This window comes from Coregonus clupeaformis, unplaced genomic scaffold, assembly GCF_020615455.1.
Source record: "Coregonus clupeaformis isolate EN_2021a unplaced genomic scaffold, ASM2061545v1 scaf2041, whole genome shotgun sequence".
In the NCBI taxonomy this organism is placed as follows: Eukaryota; Metazoa; Chordata; class Actinopteri; order Salmoniformes; family Salmonidae; genus Coregonus; species Coregonus clupeaformis.
This window is the reverse complement of record NW_025535495.1, coordinates 48,074-69,607: the sequence shown is the minus strand read 5'-3', so window position 1 is coordinate 69,607 and position 21,534 is coordinate 48,074. Positions and strand designations below refer to the sequence as shown.

Genomic DNA, 21,534 nt, shown 5'->3' with positions numbered 1-21,534 from the left:
CGATAAAAATTACAGACCTCTACATGCTTTGTAAGTAGGAAAACCTGCAAAATCGGCAGTGTATCAAATACTTGTTCTCCCCACTCTACATATCCTGTTTTTAAATATATTTCCTTTTATTACTTTCCAACCCCACCACCCCTTCCCTAATTGGAGTAAACTAGTGAACAACAATGCTTAGGCCTCTACTTCCAGCTTATACATACTACAGTGGGGAAAAAAAGTATTTAGTCAGCCACCAATTGTGCAAGTTCTCCCACTTAAAAAGATGAGAGAGGCCTGTAATTTTCATCATAGGTACACGTCAACTATGACAGACTAATTGAGATATTTGGTCACCTACAAACAAGCAAGATTTCTGGCTCTCACAGACCTGTAACTTCTTCTTTAAGATGCTCCTCTGTCCTCCACTCGTTACCTGTATTAATGGCACTTGTTTGAACTTGTTATCAGTATAAAAGACACCTGTCCACAACCTCAAACAGTCACACTCAAAACTCCACTATGGCCAAGACCAAAGAGCTGTCAAAGGACACCAGAAACAAAATTGTAGACCTGCACCAGGCTGGGAAGACTGAATCTGCAATAGGCAAGCAGCTTGGTTTGATTAAATCAACTGTGGGAGCAATTATTAGGAAATGGAAGACATACAAGACCACTGATAATCTCCCTCGATCTGGGGCTCCACGCAAGATCTCACCCCGTGGGGTCAAAATGATCACAAGAACGGTGAGCAAAAATCCCAGAACCACACGGGGGGACCTAGTGAATGACCTGCAGAGAGCTGGGACCAAAGTAACAAAGCCTACCAAATCCTGCAGTGCCAGACGTGTCCCCCTGCTTAAGCCAGTACATGTCCAGGCCCGTCGGAAGTTTGCTAGAGTGCATTTGGATGATCCAGAAGAGGATTGGGAGAATGTCATATGGTCAGATGAAACCAAAATAGAACTTTTTGGTAAAAACTCAACTCGTCGTGTTTGGAGGACAAAGAATGCTGAGTTGCATCCAAAGAACACCATACCTACGGTGAAGCATGGGGGTGGAAACATCATGCTTTGGGGCTGTTTTTTCTGCAAAGGGACCAGGACGACTGATCCGTGTAAAGGAAAGAATGAATGGGGCCATGTATCGTGAGATTTTTGAGTGAAAACCTCCTTCCATCAGCAAGGGCATTGAAGATGAAATGTGGCTGGGTCTTTCAGCATGACAATGATCCCAAACACACTGCCCGGAACTGAAGGAGTGGCTTCGTAAGAAGCATTTCAAGGTCCTGGAGTGGCCTAGCCAGTCTCCAGATCTCAACCCCATTGAAAATCTTTGGAGGGAGTTGAAAGTCCGTGTTGCCCAGCGACAGCCCCAAAACATCACTGCTCTAGAGGAGATCTGCATGGAGGAATGGGCCAAAATACCAGCAACAGTGTGTGAAAACCTTGTGAAGACTTACAGAAAACGTTTGACCTGTGTCATTGCCAACAAAGGGTATATAACAAAGTATTGAGAAACTTTTGTTATTGACCAAATACTTATTTTCCACCATAATTTGCAAATAAATGCATTAAAAATCCTACAATGTGATTTTCTGGATTATTTTTTCTCATTTTGTCTGTCATAGTTGACCTGTACCTATGATGAAAATTACAGGCCTTTCTCATATTTTTAAGTGGGAGAACTTGCACAATTGGTGGCTGACTAAATACTTTTTTCCCCACTGTATATACATTTTATGGACACAGTGAATTTGACAATAATTCAATTTAGTTTGTTTTTACTCCTGAACTTCCTCTACCCTCAACCTCTCCGATCATTTTCATGATGTCCATCCGGTTTGCTTCTATTGCTTCTATGTGCTCTTTCACAAAAGCTCTTTCACAAAAGCTCTCAACCTAAAACCTATTTACTTATTATGGACACAGTATGCTTTACATTAGTTATCTTGTTATTAGTTGTTGTTAGTTGTTATTAGTCCCATCCTTCAACTCCATTCAACACCACCCATCTATCTCTTAACACCATCCATATTGGATTTCTATTTGCCATATATTTTTTAACTGTACTTTGTTGTTTTACAAAAGTTCTGAACCTTTCTATTCTCATTGTTTCTACAGATTGTGAATTGAAAATATTTTTTTTTTGCTAAAAGTATTATTATATTATTGATCGATTGACTATGACTTTTCAGATCACCCAGTAGTGCTATCTGCAGGGTTAGCTCCAGGTAAATACTGCAATCCTTTCGTCATTCCTGGACCTGTGTACAAAAACAAGCTACAAATGGACAGTACCAAAACAAATGATCTAATGCTTCTGTCTCTTCGCAGCAAAATCTGCAGAGCTGGGAAGATTGTATCCCCCATATATAATTAACATTCTATTGGTAGCAAGAATTTTATACAATCATTTAAATTGAAAAATTCAACGTTTCGAACCCGGCGTCGTTTTGCATATCAGTTCATAAACACTATGCCATGGAATCGGTACGTCAAAAATCTCTTCCCAACTATTTTGCAATCTATATGGGACGGCTGTCAATCCTTTGGTCCTTAAATGAAACTGGTATACTTTTATTTATCACAATTTTCTTTAACCACTTATGTTCTTTAACGCAGGGCCGACAGACAAGTGGTCTTTGTGCACCGCTCCAGCGCTCAACATCCTTTCCCATGCTCAGCTAAAAACGCGCTCCATTCATTTTTTTGTTAAAAAATATATTTTAACAAACACCCCATTTACCTTTGTGACTATGTGCCATTTGGTTTTGAAGTAGGCTTATCGTAATAAGCTTCAACATTTCAACAACATGTCGTAGGCTATTGAACAAGGACCTGCACTACATGACCAAAAGTATGTGTGCAAAAACAGTCTGGTTGGGCAGGTTCAGTTGGGTGGTTGAGTCATGGCGTTCGTAAGTCATAGTGGCGGACGTGAGCGGGTTGTTAACCAGCCATCGATTCCCTACCACCTCCACCTGTGTGGTGGAGAACCCATCCCTTGCTATTAGTTTGGCTCTACAGGTTTCGTGGTATAAACCGTTGTCGTGTGTCATTACTCAACGCTTCAATACCTGATAACGCACCCTCTAACTGGAGTGAGTGCTCCTGTTCAATCTTCAAACCCGAGATCACAGGGCTCTTAGCATTGCGCACTTTTGATGCCTCAAAAGCTGTGCTCGCAAGCTCTCTGAGGTCTGAGATTGGCAAACCAACGTGGGCTGTAGGACCCAAGTAGGTAATGAAGGTGGGATACGTGTTCGACAGAAACATTTGTTTGAATGGTAATAGTTCTTCCATTCCTGTTTCAGTGAGTAGCCCAACGTAAGCTGAACGAAGCCTATGATAGTAAGCTTGTGGGTGTTCATTCCGAGCTTGTTTGAGAGTGTTAGCCAGCTGTCGTGTTTACGAGTCGCAGAACCACTGAATTCTATTTTCAAGGCCGTGGCAAGTTTAGCATAGTCTTTTTGCACGTGTTGCTGTTGCATATGAATGAACCTTGTCACGTGTCCATTTGATGTTCGCTTCAACAGGTAAAGCCTGTCAGAATCCGTAGCGTTCGGCTAGCCATCCAAGCCATCCTCTATGTCTGCTAGGAACGTCTCCGTGTTGTTTTGGCTGGAACGGGGTCAAATGTGCTGAAGATTTTGACGAGTTTGTCAAGGCGTTCCTTGCTGAGTGCGCAGAGAGGGTTGGCTTCATCCTGTGGGGAATTGTGGGCCGAAGAGGAGAAACCAAGCGTTTGGCATTGTTGTCGAGGAGGTGCCACATTACTCTGTGCTGAATGGCCAAGAGGAGAAGACTGAGGGACACCTGAGAGAGGCAACGTCTGAAACCTTCTGTCGTCTTCACTCCTTTGTGTACCGAGCTCCGGTTACGAGCTTGGTTGCTTGACTGGGTAGTCACGCTGTAGCGCGTGACTGTTCTGGAATTCCTCCAGATGGTACCTACGGGTGGAATTCTGCTGCATAGCAGAGTCCACTTGAGCGCTTAGAGTACTTATTTTAGACACATGAGTGTCGCACTTGCTTCGTTCGGCCTCATACATATCTGTCATGGTTTGCAGGTAGAGGTCTTGAGTACGGAGCGAGATTCAGTGATGAGATTTCCTCCGCTTGCTTAGAAATCAATATTTCCATCTTCATCACCTGGGTTCTCTCATCATTCATTTGGTCAGCGACTTCAATGAGTTCCGCTGATTTGTCATTCAACTTGGTCATTGTGTTCATTAACTGATCGTCTTTGGCCTGCAGCATTTGGACTAGAACATTATTGCTTTGAGTAACGTTCAACAAAACTGCATGCATGTTATCAAGTTGTGCACTCCCGTTTGTAGATAACTTGTCTTTGTCGGCTTTTGTCATTAGTTTCCTGGTTCTCTCCACCTGTCCCTTCATCTCAACCATTTTGTGCTCGTGCTGCTTTTGGGCACTGTAGTATTGGACCAATGTCCATCTCTGCTGGTGGGCATAGTTCAGGGCTAAACTTGAGAGAACCTTTACAAGGCCTGTGCCTGCCGGCCTATTTTGGAGGGAGTCTGTCGAGATTTCTGCAGTTTTTTCGCTAATGGCATTGTGATCTAACATTCTCAACCCTTAGGCATAGTTTGGAGGTCGGCGATCAATCTTTCTGTGGGTGAGGGTTCACTTATTAGCGGGGGAAGGGATGGCACCCCCTCTGATAGCTTGCTCATTTTGATGATTATTAGCTGTTTAAACTTATGTACAATTTTGGGTTTTGAGTCGTTGGATGCTGCAAAAATGATTTTATTCGGTTTATAGACGTCAATGAATCATCAATACTGGATCAGTAATGTGGGAGTTGGCTTTTAACGAACTTGCAAAAGCAATTGTAATTGATTAATCAATGTTATTGATGAATCATACCTGTATAGGTTATCTGGGAATTAAACTTTAATTAACCTGATTGCATTGTTGTATCTAGGTTAATATGGAAAAGTTTAAATTGTCTCCTTTGTTGAACCAAATCAATCTGGATCTTATCCAAACGATCAACCTGAAAAAGTATGTTCGGGAATTTAACTTATTAAATTGAATGAGAATGATATCCAATCATTTGAGATTTGCTGGATATCCTAAGTGTAACCAGTAGTTCAAATGTGAGTATACATTCACCACCTGGATCCTTTATCCTAAGGGCTGGAACCACATGGGATTCCTGTGAAGGCGGGACTTTCATCAATACCGGACCAGTACTGTTGGAAATGGCCCAATGAGCTTGCAAAAGCAAAAAAAAAAAAAAAAAAGATTAATCAATGATAATGATCAATCATACCTGTATAGGCTATCTGGGAATTAAACTTTAATTAACCTGAAAAGCTTGCTGTCTCTAGGTTAATGTGGAGAAAGTTTAAAATGTCTCATTGGTTTGAACAAATACATTTGGACCATATCCAAATGACCAACCCTGAAAAAGGTTTGTTTGGCGATTCACCTTCCCGGTTAAATTGAATGAGACAATGATAGCCAACCAGCTGAGATTGGATGGATATCATACAATGTAACCCGTTGCAACAGTGGGTTAAGAGTGTGCCCTCACATTAATTGTTTCAAAAACAATTACTGGTGATTCTTCACCACCAGAGGTCGCTGATCGCAGAAAGCTGAAATCAAACGGGAGTCCAGAGGGGCGGAACTTCCGTTGGACCAAAGGGAAAAACAAAAATGGCTGCTCTCCCTTTGTTAGCTTAGCATCTAGTGCAAAGCTACCCACCTTGTACAGGGAATCTAATTTCCACGCACACACAGGGTCCCCTTTAACAAGAGAAGGGGTTTATTAATGACATCTCACTTTAACCCTTTCTGCAATTATTTTGCTAGCACTGTTTTACCGGAACACGCGGAACATGCCGTTGGTCTTACTCACGCTACTGAAGCGCGACAGACAGAGAGATAATACTTTGCTTCGGCCAACAACTATATATTCTCACATTTCTTTAATTGACCGGCCCATAGGTCCTAGCTCAAGAAATGAATACTGACCGAGTCTACTTGCTCCTGAAACGCGAGAGAGAGATGGTACCACGTTTGGCTCAACTTTGTCTATTTCTCTTGATACCTACATTGGCTGGCTCATATGTCCTAGCTCGTAGCATTCAGTAAATCCCCTACACACTGACTTTTCGTCAGATATACAACACCGGAGTCAATCTCTCCCTACTAGTATCTGGATAAAAAGGGACCACACGCACGCCACTCTCAACAACAATCCTGCCTACAGCGCTATTGGTGATGGCAATTTGCATATACTCCAGAATGTCATGAAGAGTGATCAAATGATTTGCAATTAATTGCAAAGTCCCTCTTTGCCATGAAAATGAACTTAATCCCCCCCAAAAATTCCCACTGCATTTCAGCCCTGCCACAAAAGGACCAGCTGCCATCATGTCAGTGATTCTCTCATTAACACAGGTGAGTGTTGACGAGGACACGGCTGGAGATCACTCTGTCATGCTGATTGAGTTAGAATAACAGACTGGAAGCTTTAAAAGGAGGGTGGTGCTTGAAATCATTGTTACCATGGTTACCTGCAAGGAAACACATGCAGTCATCATTGCTTTGCACAAAAAGGGCTTCACAGGCAAGGATATTGCTGCTAGTAAGATTGCACCTAAATCAACCATTTATCGGATCATCAAGAACTTCAAGGAGAGAGGTTCATTTGTTGTGAAGAAGGCGTCAGGGCGCCCAAGAAAGTCTAGCAAGCGCCAGGACCGTCTCCTAAAGTTGATTCAGCTGCGGGATCGGGGCACCACCAGTGCAGAGCTTGCTCAGGAATGGCAGCAGGCAGGTGTGAGTGCATCTGCAAGCACAGGGAGGCGAATACTTTTGGAGGATGGCCTGGTGTCAAGAAGGGCAGCAAAGAAGCCACTTCTCTCCAGGAAAAATATAAGGGACAGACTGACATTCTGCAAAAGGTACAGGGATTGGACTGCTGAGGACCGGGGTAAAGTCATTTTCTTGGATGAATCCCCTTTCCGATTGTTTGGGGCATCCTGAAAACACCTTGTCCGGAGAAGACAAGGTGAGCGCTACCATCAGTCCTGTGTCATACCAACAGTAAAGCATCCTGAGACCATTCATGTGTGGGGTTGCTTCTCAGCCAAGGGAGTGGGCTCACTCACAATTTTGCCTAAGAACACCTCCATGAATAAAGAATGTTACCAACACGTCCCCTGAGAGCAACTTCTCCCAACCATCCAAGAACAGTTTGGTGACGTCCAATGCCTTTTCCAGCATGATGGAGCACCTTACCATAAGGCAAAAGTGATAACTACAGTGGGGAGAACAAGTATTTGATACACTGCCGATTTTGCAGGTTTTCCTACTTACAAAGCATGTAGAGGTCTGTAATTTTTTATCATAGGTACACTTCAACTGTGAGAGACGGAATCTAAAACAAAAATCCAGAAAATCACATTGTATCATTTTTAAGTAATTAATTTGCATTTTATTGCATGACATAAGTATTTGATCACCTACCAACCAGTAAGAATTTCGGCTCTCACAGACCGGCTCTCACAGACCTGTTCGTTTTTCTTTAAGAAGCCCTCCTGTTCTCCACTCATTACCTGTATCAACTGCACCTGTTTGAACTCGTTACCTGTATAAAAGACACCTGTCCACACACTCAATCAAACAGACTCCAACCCCTCCACAATGGCCAAGACCAGAGAGCTTTGTAAGGACATCAGGGATGAAATTGTAGACCTGCACAAGGCTGGGATGGGCTACATTTACATTACATTTTTGTCATTTAGCAGACGCTCTTATCCAGAGCGACTTACAGTTAGTGAGTGCATACATTTTATTTTCTAATTTTGGGCTACAGGACAATAGGCAAGCAGCTTGCTGAGAAGGCAACAACTGTTGGCGCAATTATTAGAAAATAGAAGAAGTTCAAGATGACGGTCAATCACCCTCGGTCTGGGGCACCATGCAAGATCTCACCTCGTGGGGCATCAATGATCATGAGGAAGGTGAGGGATCAGCCCAGAACTACATGGCAGGACCTGGTCAATGACCTAAAGAGAGCTGGGACCACAGTCTCAAAGAATTAGTAACACACTACGCCGTCATGGATTAAAATCCTGCAGCGCACGCAAGGTCCCCCTGCTCAAGCCAGTGCAAGTCCAGGCCCGTCTGAAGTTTGCCAATGACCATCTGGATGATCCAGAGGAGGAATGGGAGAAGGTCATGTGGTGTGATGAGACTCCACTCGCCGTGTTTGGAGGAAGAAGAAGGATGAGTACAACCCCAAGAACACCATCCCAACCGTGAAGCATGGAGGTGGAAACATCATTCTTTGGGGATGCTTTTCTGCAAAGGGGACAGGACGACTGCACCGTATTGAGGGGAGGATGGATGGGGACATGTATCGCGAGATCTTGGCCAACAACCTCCTTCCCTCAGTAAGAGCATTGAAGATGGGTCGTGGCTGGGTCTTCCAGCATGACAACGACCCGAAACACACAGCCAGGGCAACTAAGGAGTGGATCCGTAAGAAGCATCTCAAGGTCCTGGAGTGGCCTAGCCAGTCTCCAGACCTGAACCCAATAGAAAATCTTTGGAGGGAGCTGAAATTCCATATTGCCCAGCGACAGCCCCGAAACCTGAAGGATTTGGAGAAGGTCTGTATGGAGGAGTGGGCCAAAATCCCTGCTGCAGTGTGTGCAAACCTGGTCAAGACCTACAGGAAACGTATGATCTCTGTAATTGCAAACAAAGATCTCTGTACCAAATATTAAGTTCTGCCTTTCTGATGTATCAAATACTTATGTCATGCAATGAAATGCAAATTAATTATTTAAAAATCATACAATGTGATTTTCTGGGTTTTTGTTTTCGATTCCGTCTCTCACAGTTGAAGTGTACCTATGATAAAAATTACAGACCTCTACATGCTTTGTAAGTAGGAAAACCTGCAAAATCGGCAGTGTATCTAATACTTGTTCTCCCCACTGTAAGTGGCTCGGGGAACAAAACATCGACATTTTGGGTCCATGGCCAGGAAACTCCCCAGACCTTATTCCCATTGAGAACTTGTGGTTGTTCCTCAAGAGGCGGGTGGACAAACAAAAACCCACAAATTCTGACAAACTCCAAGCATTGATTATGCAAGAATGGGCTGCCATCAGTCAGGATGTGGCCCAGTTAATTGAAAGCAAAGGTCTTGAAAAAGAAGGGTCAACACTGCAAATATTGACTCTTTGCATAAACTTAATGTAATTGTCAATAAAAGCCTTTGACACTTATGGAATGCTTGTAATTATACTTCAGTATACCATAGTAACATCTGACAAAAATATCTCAAAACACTGAAGCAGCGAATTTTGTGAAGACCAATACTTGTATCATTCTCAAAACCTTTGACAACGACTGCACTATGTTTAATTGTTACTAGATTAAATTAATCATGTAACAATTAACTCATTAGGAATTTGGGGCACCACGGGAAAAGTTGTTTAACAAGTTACTATTTCCCGAAAGTCTGCACGACCCCGGGTCTTATTGATCATTCCGTGCCACACAAATTGATTTAATGATTTATTTACTAACTAATTAAAATGATAACACAAGATACAAACACATACAGGTATAGGTTAGGGATTAGAACTTAAAAAAATTAAAACGGGTCCATAGCGGACTAACACAATATGACACTTGTTACAACAGATGGCAAGTTAAAGAGAGAGCGAGAGAGAGAGAAAACACTTGGATACACATGGAACTACGCTCACAGTAATCATAATACCTTGCCCCGAACTGCCGCCCGTTTGGTAAGAAGTAATGCATGTATTCACATGTTGGAGGTCTTCGTCGTGTATCTCTGTTGGACCCAGTCCTTCGTGGAAATGGGTCGATTGGGCCTTCTCTTTCGGATGGGCTTTAGATGTAAGGCTCAGATTGTCCACAAAAGGTCACAATGTCCTTCTTTTTAGTTGTCTGTTTACTTTCATTCGTTCTGGAAGTGGTCTTCTGAGGAAGGCTAATCAGCCATGTCGATGATCCCCTGTGGGGTAATGAGAGCAGTGTAGTAGACGATGGTTTGAAGAGAGTAACAGGATGGTCCCACTTTTATCCACCTTCTTAATCCACAGTACTTAGAACATCTACTCAGCCGTAACATTAATTGTCAGTGGAGGCAACTTTGTCGTCTTCACCTCGTGTTGATTTTCAGGGTCGGGACCAATATGGACCTCGCTGCAGCTTGAGGTCCGTCTAGTCTACCTGGTCTGTAGCGTTTAAACCATTTTGCCATACTCAGCTCGCGCTGCATGTCGGCTGGTCTGGTTTGTTAATTCTTAACTCAATCTTTTAGGCACTCTGGTAAATATGGCATTTACGTCATGCGAATGATCTTTCTGAGCTCCTGTGGGCGTGGCAAGTTACTGGGGCAAAGTATTCTGAACGCTATGATTTCATTTAAAGAACGAAAATCATCTTCCTTTCTTTATAAAAATATTATCTTTCTCCTGGATATTTTTCCTACACATTATAATGGATGCAAACTTGAAATGCACAGTATGAAAGCTCCTCAAGTTACAATGTTTTCGTTATAATGTTTTTATAAAAGTTTCAATGACATCACAAAATATACATACATTTTTCAAATTCTTTCTTTCATCATTCCCAACACTCAGATGTTGAAATATACTGTTCCAGTGTCCACCTTTGGTCGTTTAGAGTTTTGGGCGGCAATCTGTCCCTGTAACATTCATATCGCCAATACTAGCAAACCATGTAGGATTTGGCGCGAGGGGTCATAAACCCCCACCTTGTCAATCCCTCCTTTGTTCTGCGGGAGAGAGAGGGAGATCTGTAGAAACCATCACATGAGAGTCATGACAACAGGAACTAAGGGGCCTAGCCCGAACCATGAAAAACAGCCCCAGACTATTATTCCTCCTCCACCAAACTTTACAGTTGGCATTATGCATTGGGGCAGGTAGCGTTCTCCTGGCATCCACCAAACCCAGATTTGTCCGTCGGACTACCAGATGGAGAAGCGTGATTCATCACTCTAGAGAACGTGTTTCCACTGCTCCAGAGTCCAATGGCGGCGGGCTTTACACCACTCCAGCCGACACTTGGCATTGCGCATGGTGATCTTAGGCTTGTGAGCGGCTGCTCAGCCATGGATAACCATTTAATGAAGCTCCCAACGAGCAGTTCTTCTGCTGACGTTGCTTCCAGAGGCAGTTTGGTACTTGGTAGTGAGTCTTGCAAAGGAGGACAGACGATTTATACGTGCTGCGCGCTTCAGCACTCTGCCGTTCCGTTCTGTGAGCTTGTGTGGCCTACCACTTCACAGCTGAGCTGTTGTTGCTCCTAGATGTTTCCACTTGACCGGGGCAGCTCTAGCAGGGCAGAAATTTCACCTCTGCCCACATCCGCTGATTCCAACACAGAAAAGCTGCTTTTTTAAAAATGTAACGCATTTCTTGGAAGGAAAACTATTTCACTCATATTGTAATTAATTATATAGGTCATATTTCATAGACAGCTGGAAACACTGGACAGTTACTTGAATCTAGTTTCGTTCAAGAGCGTTCTTAGACTTTAAATCAATAGGTCAAGGTATTTCCCCCTCAGACTTAAAAACAAACTAAGAACAAAAATACACCTTATTTGGATGTGAAAATGTATTCTGCCCCAGAGTCAGTTAGCAGGTTTACCTACTAAAAAAAGTCAATCAATGATTCCACCCCCCCAAGTCAAGAATCAATACTTTTTAGAGTTGATTGCCCATTTCAAAATCCAGGGAAACATAAAGTAATAGCATCATTTATCTGAACTACCCCTTTTAATCACAGCAAACTCCCAATGACACACAATATCAGCCAACTGCCCAAGGAATCCACTCCACAATATCAGCCAACTGCCCAAAGAATCCACTCCACAATATCAGCCAACTGCCCAAGGAATCCACTCAACAATATCAGCCAACTGCCCAAGGAATCCACTCCACAATATCAGCCAACTGCCCAAGGAATCCACTCAACAATATCAGCCAACTGCCCAAGGAATCCACTCCACAATATCAGCCAACTGCCCAAGGAATCCACTCAACAATATCAGCCTACTGCCCAAGGAATCCACTCCACAATATCAGCCAACTGCCCAAGGAATCCACTCAACAATATCAGCCTACTGCCCAAGGAATCCACTCCACAATATCAGCCATCTGCCCAAGGAATCCACTCCACAATATCAGCCAACTGCCCAAGGAATCCACTCCACAATATCAGCCTACTGCCCAAGGAATCCACTCAACAATATCAGCCAACTGCCCAAGGAATCCACTCAACAATGTCAGTCACTACTGCGAAATAGGAGCCTTTGTGGAAATAAACTTTGTTTTCCATTGTTTATCCGTCACTTCTTAATAAAGTAGGAAAGGTATTCGAAAGACAATCTTTTATATGACACTTCATGTGTCAGTCCAATCATCCAATCCCTGTAGTCTGAACGTTTTCTCCTCACATTTGTTCTGCTGTTTTAAACATAGGAATATCTCTGCCATCTCTGTCAACAAGTGCTATAAATTGAAGTGTTCTGAGGCGCTATAGATCGTTTTTTTGCTCTTAAATCAGCAGAATAGTTTAGACATCACCGAAAGGTTTGATTATCAGAAGCATTGAACTGGGCTGAAATCCAATACAATCCAAGAGCAGTAAGACCCTGAATTCCGGGATTAAAATAACTGCTGAGAATGGTGACGTAGTAACATTAGTAGTTGTGCAAATTCTGGATTACGTTCAATACTTTGTGTGAGTGCCAAAGATCAAGTGAATTCACAGACTGCTGACTTGGTTGGAAAACATAATTTCACATCTACCAGTAATCATTCAGTAGTTGTCATAGTGAGCCTGTAGCCTGGGGTAAACGGTTGACTAATTGAAGGCGACAGAGCGCTCACAAACCAAATCAGCAAAACCTTTCAGCTTCGGAGCTCAGACCAATGCAAGGCAATGTTTTTTTTTTTTTACCTTTGAAGAAACTGTTGTCAGTTTCTAAAGGGCATAAGATTTCGATATGATGCCATCATTTATTAATTGTGATGCCATGACTGGTCTTATTAAAGCTCTGATAAAATTGCGTAATGAATGTGTAATGTAGTGTGATGAATAATGTAATATTTGGATTATGTCGTTTTCTTTCATCATCGTTTTATATGGTAAACAATTAAAGCTATGAATAATGTATGAAATAGATTGTTTGCATCACAGTAAACATTACTATATTTATACTGTATTAATGTACCATACTTTTGATTACAAAAAATATCTACAAATGTCATCATGCTGACATCATACTGTAAATACTTCTACATACATGAAAAAAATCTAAGAAGTACATCTATGTAAGTTTCTCAACAGAGAATAGTCTTACCTCCTAATATGTCTGCTCTTCCCACCTTATATTCCTCTGATGTCACACAAGTATCTTCTTGAGTAATGACTCTACAGCTCGTATGCAGTCATTTCCTACAGAGTGAATTCCTGCTGGTCAGTCGGTTTTGAGTCCCTTGTTGTGAGCGCTCTTTCAGTAACAGTCCTTTCAGTCTGCCATGCTGTGAAGATGCTTTTGTGCTCTCTCTCTCTCTCTCTCTCTCTCTCTCTCTCTCTCTCTCTCTCTCTCTCTCTCTCTCTCTCTCTCTCTCTCTCTCTCTCTCTCTCTCTCTCTCTCTCTCTCCCTCTCTCTCTCTCTCTCGCCCTCTCTCTCTCTCTCTCTCTCTCTCTCTCTCTCTCTCTCTCTCTCGCCCTCTCGCTCTCTCTCTCTCTTCTCGCCCCTCTCTCTCTCTCTCTCTCTCTCTCTCTCTCTCTCTCCCCTCTCTCTCTCTCTCTCTCTCTCTCTCTCTCTCTCTCTCGCCCTCTCTCTCTCTCGCCCTCTCTCTCTCTCTCTCTCTCTCTCTCTCTCTCTCTCTCTCTCTCTCTCTCTCTCTCTCTCTCTCTCTCTCTCTCTCTCTCTCTCTCTCTCTCTCTCTCTCTCGCCTCTCTCTCTCTCTCTCGCCCTCTCTCTCTCTCTCTCTCTCTCTCTCTCTCTCTCGCCCTCTCGCTCTCTCTCTCTCTCTCTCGCCCTCTCTCTCTCTCTCTCTCTCTCTCTCTCTCTCGCCTCTCTCTCTCTCTCTCGCTCTCTCTCTCTCTCTCTCGCCCTCTCTCTCTCTCGCCCTCTCTCTCTCTCTCTCTCTCTCTCTCTCTCTCTCTCTCTCGCTCTCTCTCTCTCTCTCGCCCTCTCTCTCTCTCTCGCCCTCTCTCTCTCTCTCTCTCTCTCTCGCTCTCTCTCTCTCTCTCTCTCGCCCTCTCTCTCTCTCGCTCTCTCTCTCTCTCTCTCGCCCTCTCTCTCTCTCGCCCTCTCTCTCTCTCTCTCTCTCTCGCGCTCTCTCTCTCTCTCTCGCGCTCTCTCTCTCTCGCTCTCTCTCTCTCTCTCTATCTCTCTCTATCTCTCTCTCTCTCTCTATCTCTCTTCCCCTGATGTCGTTTGTATAATGCACTGAAGTAAGGGTCACTCCTTATCACTAAGGTTGTGTTACACAGGCAGCCCAATTCTGATAGTGTTGACCAATCCCATCAGATCTTTTAACATCAGAGCTTTCTCAGAGCTGATCTGATTGGTCAAAAGACCAATTAGTGAAAAAATATCAGAATTGGGCTGCCTGTGTAAACGCAGCCTTAGTGACTCAGTGATGCTCTGGACACACGTGCACACACGCACGCTCACACACAAACAAACACACACACACACACACACACACACACACACACACATGCACAGATACACACACACACAAACACACATATGCAGACATAAAAATGCAAACGCGCACACACACGCATGTGCACGCACACACACACACACACAATCCCTTGCCGAGTCGCCTTTAAGCTCATATTGACACTGAGTCCCTGGCTCTGTTCAATTGGAATGACTCTTCCCACCTGTTGGATGCTGGGGTTCACCCTCTCTCTCTCTCTCTCTCTCTCTCTCTCTCTCTCTGTCTCGCTCTCTCTACCTCCCTCTCTCTGTCTCGCTCTCTCACCCATGCATACCCCACAAGACATGCCACCAGAGGTCTCTTCACAATCCCCAAGTCAACAACAGACCATGGGAGGTGCACAGGACTACATATAGCCATGACTACATGGAACTCTATTCCACATCAGGTAACTGATGCCACATCAGGTAACTGATTCCAGTAGAATCAGATTTTAAAAAACAGATAATAATGCACCTTATGGAACAGCGGGGACTGTGAAGAGATACACACACAGGTACAGACACATGCATACGCACACACATGCTGGCACACGCACTCTACACACACGTACATTGTAATATTGTTGTATGGTGGTATTATACATTTTGTATTGTAGATATGTAGTGGTGTAATAATGTTATATGATGTACTGTTTTATCTTTTTTTTTTTACAGTGGCTTGCGAAAGTATTCACCCCACCTTGGCATTTTTCCAATTTTGTTGCCTTACAACCTGGAATTAAAATGGATTTTTTGGGGGTTTGTATCATTTGATTTACACAACATGCCTACCACTTTGAAGATGCAAAATATTTTTTCTTGTGAAACAAACAAGAAATAAGACAAAAAAACTGAAAACTTGAGCGTGCATAACTATTCACCCCCCAAAGTCAACACTTTGTAGAGCCACCTTTTGCAGCAATTACAGCTGCAAGTCTCTTGGGGTATGTCTCTATAAGCTTGGCACATCTAGCCACGGGATTTTTGCCCATTCTTCAAGGCAAAACTGCTCCAGCTTCTTCAAGATGGATGGGTTCCGCTGGTGTACAGCAATCTTTAAGTCATACCACAGATTCTCAATTGAGGTCTGGGCTTTGACTAGGCCATTCCAAGATATTTAAATGTTTCCCCTTAAAACACTCAAGTGTTGCTTTAGCAGTATGCTTAGGGTCATTGTCCTGCTGGAAGGTGAACCTCCGTCCCAGTCTCAAATCTCTGGACGACTGAAACAGGTTTCCCTCAAGAATTTCCCTGTATTTAGCGCCATTCATCATTCTTTCAATTCTGACCAGTTTCCCAGTCCCTGCCGATGAAAACATCCCCACAGCATAATGCTGCCACCACCATGCTTCACTGTGGGGATGGTGTTCTCGGGGTGATGAGAGGTGATGAGAGGTGTTGGGTTTGCGCCAGACATAGCGTTTTCCTTGATGTCCAAAAAGCTCAATTTTAGTCTCATCTGACCAGAGTACCTTCTTCCATCTGTTTGGTGAGTCTCCCACATGCCTTTTGGTGTTTGCTTATTTTTTTCTTTAAGCAATGGCTTTTTTTCTGGCCACTCTTCCGTAAAGCCCAGCTCTGTGGAGTGTACGGCTTAAAGTGGTCCTATGGACAGATACTCCAATCTCCGCTGTGGAGCTTTGCAGCTCCTTCAGGGTTATCTTTGGTCTCTTTGTTGCCTCTCTGATTAATGCCCTCCTTGCCTGGTCTGTGAGTTTTGGTGGGCGGCCCTCTCTTGGCAGGTTTGTTGTGGTGCCATATTCTTTCCATTCTTTAATAATGGATTTAATGGTGCTCCGTGGGATGTTCAAAGTTTCAGATATTTTTCTATAACCCAACCCGGATCTGTACCTCTCCACAACTTTGTCCCTGACCTGTTTGGAGAGCTCTTTGTTCTTCATGGTGCCACTTGCTTGGTGGTGCCCCTTGCTTAGTGGTGTTGCAGACTCTGGGGACTTTCAGAACAGGTGTATATATACTGAAATAATGTGACAGATCATGTGACACTTAGATTGACACAGGTGGACTTTATTTAACTAATTATGTGACTTCTGAAGGTAACTGGTTGCACCAGATCTTATTTAGGGGCTTCATAGCACCACTTTTCCTGTATTTATTTTTTCAGAATTGTTTGAAACAAGTAATTTTTTTCATTTCACTTCACCAATTTGGACTATTTTGTGTATGTCCATTACATGAAATCCAAATAAAAATCCATTTAAATTACAGGTTGTAATGCAACAAAATAGGAAAAATGCCAAGGGGGATGAATACTTTTGATGTAAGAGCCTTAATTTGTTTGGACCCCAGGAAGAGTAGCTGCTGCCTTGGAAGAAACTAATGGGGATCCATATACAAAAATACCATCTCTCTTTCTCTCTCTGTCGCTCTCTATATATGTCTATATACAGTGTTGTAATGATGTGCAAATAGTTAAAGTACAAAAGGGAAAATAAATAAACATAAATATGGGTTGTATTTACAATGGTGTTTGTTCTTCACTGGTTGCCCTTTTCTTGTGGCAACAGGTGTCACGTATACTCCCTCTCCGGCGCTCGAGGTCCTCCCCTATATATGTCACTCTCTTTGGTTCCTTCCCTAGGCGTTATTGATTCTGTTCCTGTGTTTCATGTCTTGTTTCTTGTTTTGTTTAATTTATTATTGAATTCACTCCATGTACTTGCGTCCCGACTCCAAGCGTACACGTTACAACAGGTCACAAATCTTGCTGCTGTGATTGCACACTGTGGTATTTCACCCAATAGATATGGGAGTTTATCAAAATTTGATTATTTTTCAAATTCTTTGTGGGTCTGTGTAATCTGAGGCAAATATGTGTCTCTATGGTCATACATTTGTCAGGAGGTTAGGAAGTGCAGCTCAGTTTCCACCTCATTTTGTGGGCAGTGTGCACATAGCCTGTCTTCTCTTGAGAGCCAGGTCTGCCTACGGCGGCCTTTCTCAATAGCAAGGCTATGCTCACTGAGTCTGTACATTGTCAAAGCTTTCCTTAAGTTTGGGTCAGTCACAGTGATCAGGTATTCTGCCACTGTGTACTCTGTTTAGGGCCAAATAGCATTCTAGTTTGTGCTGTTTTATTGTTAATTCTTTCCAATGTGTCAAATAATTATCTTTTTGTTTTCTCATGATTTGGTTAGGTCTAATTGTGTTGCTGTCATGGGGCTCTGTGGGGTCTGTTTGTGTTTGTGACCAGAGCCCCAAGACCAGCTTGCTTATGGGACTCTTCTCCAGTTTCATCTCTCTGTAGGTGATGGCTTTGTTATGGAAGGTTTGGGAATCGCTTCATTTTAGGTGGTTGTAGAATTTAACGGCTCTTATGGATTTTGATAATTAGCGGGTATCTGCCTAATTCTGCTCTGCATGCATTATTTGGTGTTTTACGTTATACCGGGAGGATATTTTTGCAGAATTCTGCATGCATAGTCTCAATTTGGTTTGTCCCATTTTGTGAATTATTGGTTGGTGAGGGGACACAGACCTCACAACCATAAAGGGCAATGGGTTCTATAACTGATTCAAGTATTTTTTTTAGCCAGATCCTAATTGGTATGTCGAATTTTATGTTCCTTTTGATGGCAGGTGGCTGGTCTCAGACGATCCCCCAGGTGAAGAAGCCAGATGTGGAGGGCTGGCGTGGTGACACGTGGTCTGTGGTTTAGGCCGGTTAGACTTACTGCTAAATTCTCTAAAACATCATTGGAGGAAGCTTATGGTAGAGAAATGAACACTGCCTCAAAATACATTTGTGGCATTGTGTTGTGTGACAAAAATGCACATTTTAGAGTGCCCTTTTATTGTCCCCAGCACAAGGTTCACCTGTGTAATGATCATGCTGTTTAATCAGCTTCTTGATATGCCACACCTGTCAGGTGGATGGATTATCTTGGCAAAGGAGAAATGCTCACTAACAGGGATGTAAACAAATTTCTGCACAATATTTTAGAGAAATTAGCTTTTTGTGTGTAGATAATCTTTACATTCAGGGTTTCCCAAACTCGGTCCTCGGGACCCCAAGGGATGCATGTTTTGGTTTTTGCCCTAACACTATACAGCTTGATGATTAATTTATTATTTGGATCAGCTGTGTAGTGCTAGGGCAAAAACCTAAATGTGCACCCCTTGGGGTCCCGAGGACCAGGTTTGGGAATTCCTGCTGTAGGGGGTCCAGATTTGAGTTATATCAGCTTTACATTTTTGAGTACCGCCCCCATTAAGCCATGCATTCAATATAATATCCCAGTGTGCCTTGCCTATTCAAATGAATTATAGAGTTACCATCCCCGGTTCGATCCCCGGGACCACCCAAACACGCATGACTGTAAGTTGCTTTGGATAAAAGCGTCTGCTAAATGGCATATTATTATTATTATTATTATTATTATTATTATTATTATTATTATTATTATTATTATTATTATTATTATTACCACCCATGGCTGTATTTGTTAGAAAATTAGTTTTAAAATCTACCGGAAGTAGAGCATGCTGGGAAAAAAGTTAATTTTTATCATTTCTTAAAACATTTTAGTTGGTGTGACTTCTCATTTAGTTTTGAGTCAGTACCACATAAACATTTTAAGTAATAAAGACTTTCCATTGACTTTGAGTTCAACTTACTAGAAGTATTTGAGTTAAAAATGCCTTGGGGTTTACAATGTAGTAATACTACAGTTCTTAATTTACGTATAGCCCACCCATTCACCTCCCCCATATCCCAATGTGCGCCACCCATGAGTGAGAAACCTACATCCCAATTCTAAACCATATATTGTGTTCTCCAAAGGTTATAACACTTATTTTTTATAAACACAAATGTAGTCTGTTCAACCTCCAACCCACCTACAGGTTATAGAAAAGGTGCTCTTTTTGCATTTGTCTGGCAGGTTTCCTTAAAGAGAAAGCCCAACCTTTTATGTCAAAGAAAATAGAACAAAAACACTATTTCACTACAGTAAACTGTAAATACTACAGTATACAACAGTCATGTCTGCAAACATACTACATTAAATACAGAAAAGTCAGCAAGTACACTTCAGTGAATACTATAATATACACAGTTGAAGTCGAAAGTTTACATACACTTAAGTTGGAGTCATTAAAACTGGTTTTTCAACCACGCCACAAATTTCTTGTTAACAAACTATAGTTTTGGCAAGTCGGTTAGGACATCTACTTTGTACATGACACGAGTAATTTTTCCAACAATTGTTTACAGACAGATTATTTCATTTATAATTCACTGTATCACAATTCCAGTGGGTCAGAAGTTTACATACACTAAGTTGACTGTGCCTTTAAACAGCTTGGAAAATTCCAGAAAATGATGTCATGGCTTTAGAAGCTTCTGATAGGCTAATTGACATAATTTGAGTCAATTGGAGGTGTACCTGTGGATTTATTTCAAGGCCTACCTTCAAACTCAGTGCCTCTTTGCTTGACATCATGGGAAAATCCCAAAAAATCTGCCAAGACCTCAGAAAGAAAATTGTAGACCGCCACAAGTCTGGTTCATCCTTGGGAGCAATTTCCAAACGCCTGAAGGTACCACGTTCACCTGTACAAACAATAGTACACAAGTATAAACACCATGGGACCACGCAGCCATCATACCGCTCAGGAAGGAGACACATTCTGTCTCCTAGAGATGAACGTACTTTGGTGCGAAAAGTGCAAATCAATCCCAGAACAACAGCAAAGGACCTTGTGAAGATGCTGTAGGAAACAGGTACAAAAGTGTCTATATCCACAGTAAAACAAGTCCTATATCGACATAACCTGAAAGGCCGCTCAGCGAGGAAGAAACCACTGCTCCAAAACCGCCATAAAAAAGCCAGACTATGGTTTGCAACTGCAGCATGGGGACAAATATCATACTTTTTTGAGAAATGTCCTCTGGTCTGATGAAACAAAAATAGAACTGTTTGGCCATAATGACCATCGGTATGTTTGGAGGAAAAGGGGGGTGCTTGCAAGCCGAAGAACACCATCCCAACCGTGAAGCACGGGGTGGCAGCATCATGCTGTGGGGTGCTTTGCTGCAGGAGGGACTGGTGCACTTCACAAAATAGATGGCATCATGAGGAAGGAAAATTATGTGGATATATTGAAGCAACATCTCAAGACATCAGTCAGGAAGTTAAAGCTTGGTCGCAAATGGGTCTTCCAAATGGACAATGACCCAAGCATACTTCAACGTTGTGGCAAAATGGCTTAAGGACAACAAAGTCAAGGTATTGGAGTGGCCATCACAAAGCCCTGACCTCAATCCTATAGAAAATGTGTGGGCAGAACTGAAAAGCGTGTGCCAGCAAGGAGGCCTACAAACCTGACTCAGTTACACCAGCTCTGTCAGGAGGAATGGGTCAAAATTCACCCAGCTTATTGTGGGAAGCTACCCAAAATGTTTGACCCAAGTTAAACAATTTAAAGGCAATGCTACCAAATACGAATTGAGTGTATGTAAACTTTTGACCCACTGGGAATGTGATGAAAGAAATAAAAGCTGAAATAAATCATTCTCTCTACTATTATTCTGACATTTCACATTCTTAAAATAAAGTGGTGATCCTAACTGACCTAAGACAGGGAATTTGTACGAGGATTAAATGTCAGGAATTTTGAAAAACTGAGTTTAAATGCATTTGGCTAAGGCGTATGTAAACTTCCGACTTCAACTGTACATATAGTATTGCTATTATTATTTATACCATATTATAAACTGGGTGGTTCAAGCCCTGAATGCTGAT

General features: G+C 42.5%; 1 non-coding gene across 1 annotated transcript; it reads left to right on the top strand.

The window, feature by feature from the left end:
• The first annotated feature begins 19,640 nt into the window (after nt 1-19,640).
• On the top strand, nt 19,641-19,694 carry LOC121577479. The gene has a single exon (XR_006002630.1). It is a non-coding gene; the product is annotated as a U7 small nuclear RNA (small nuclear RNA).
• Nucleotides 19,695-21,534: the final 1,840 nt, after the last annotated feature.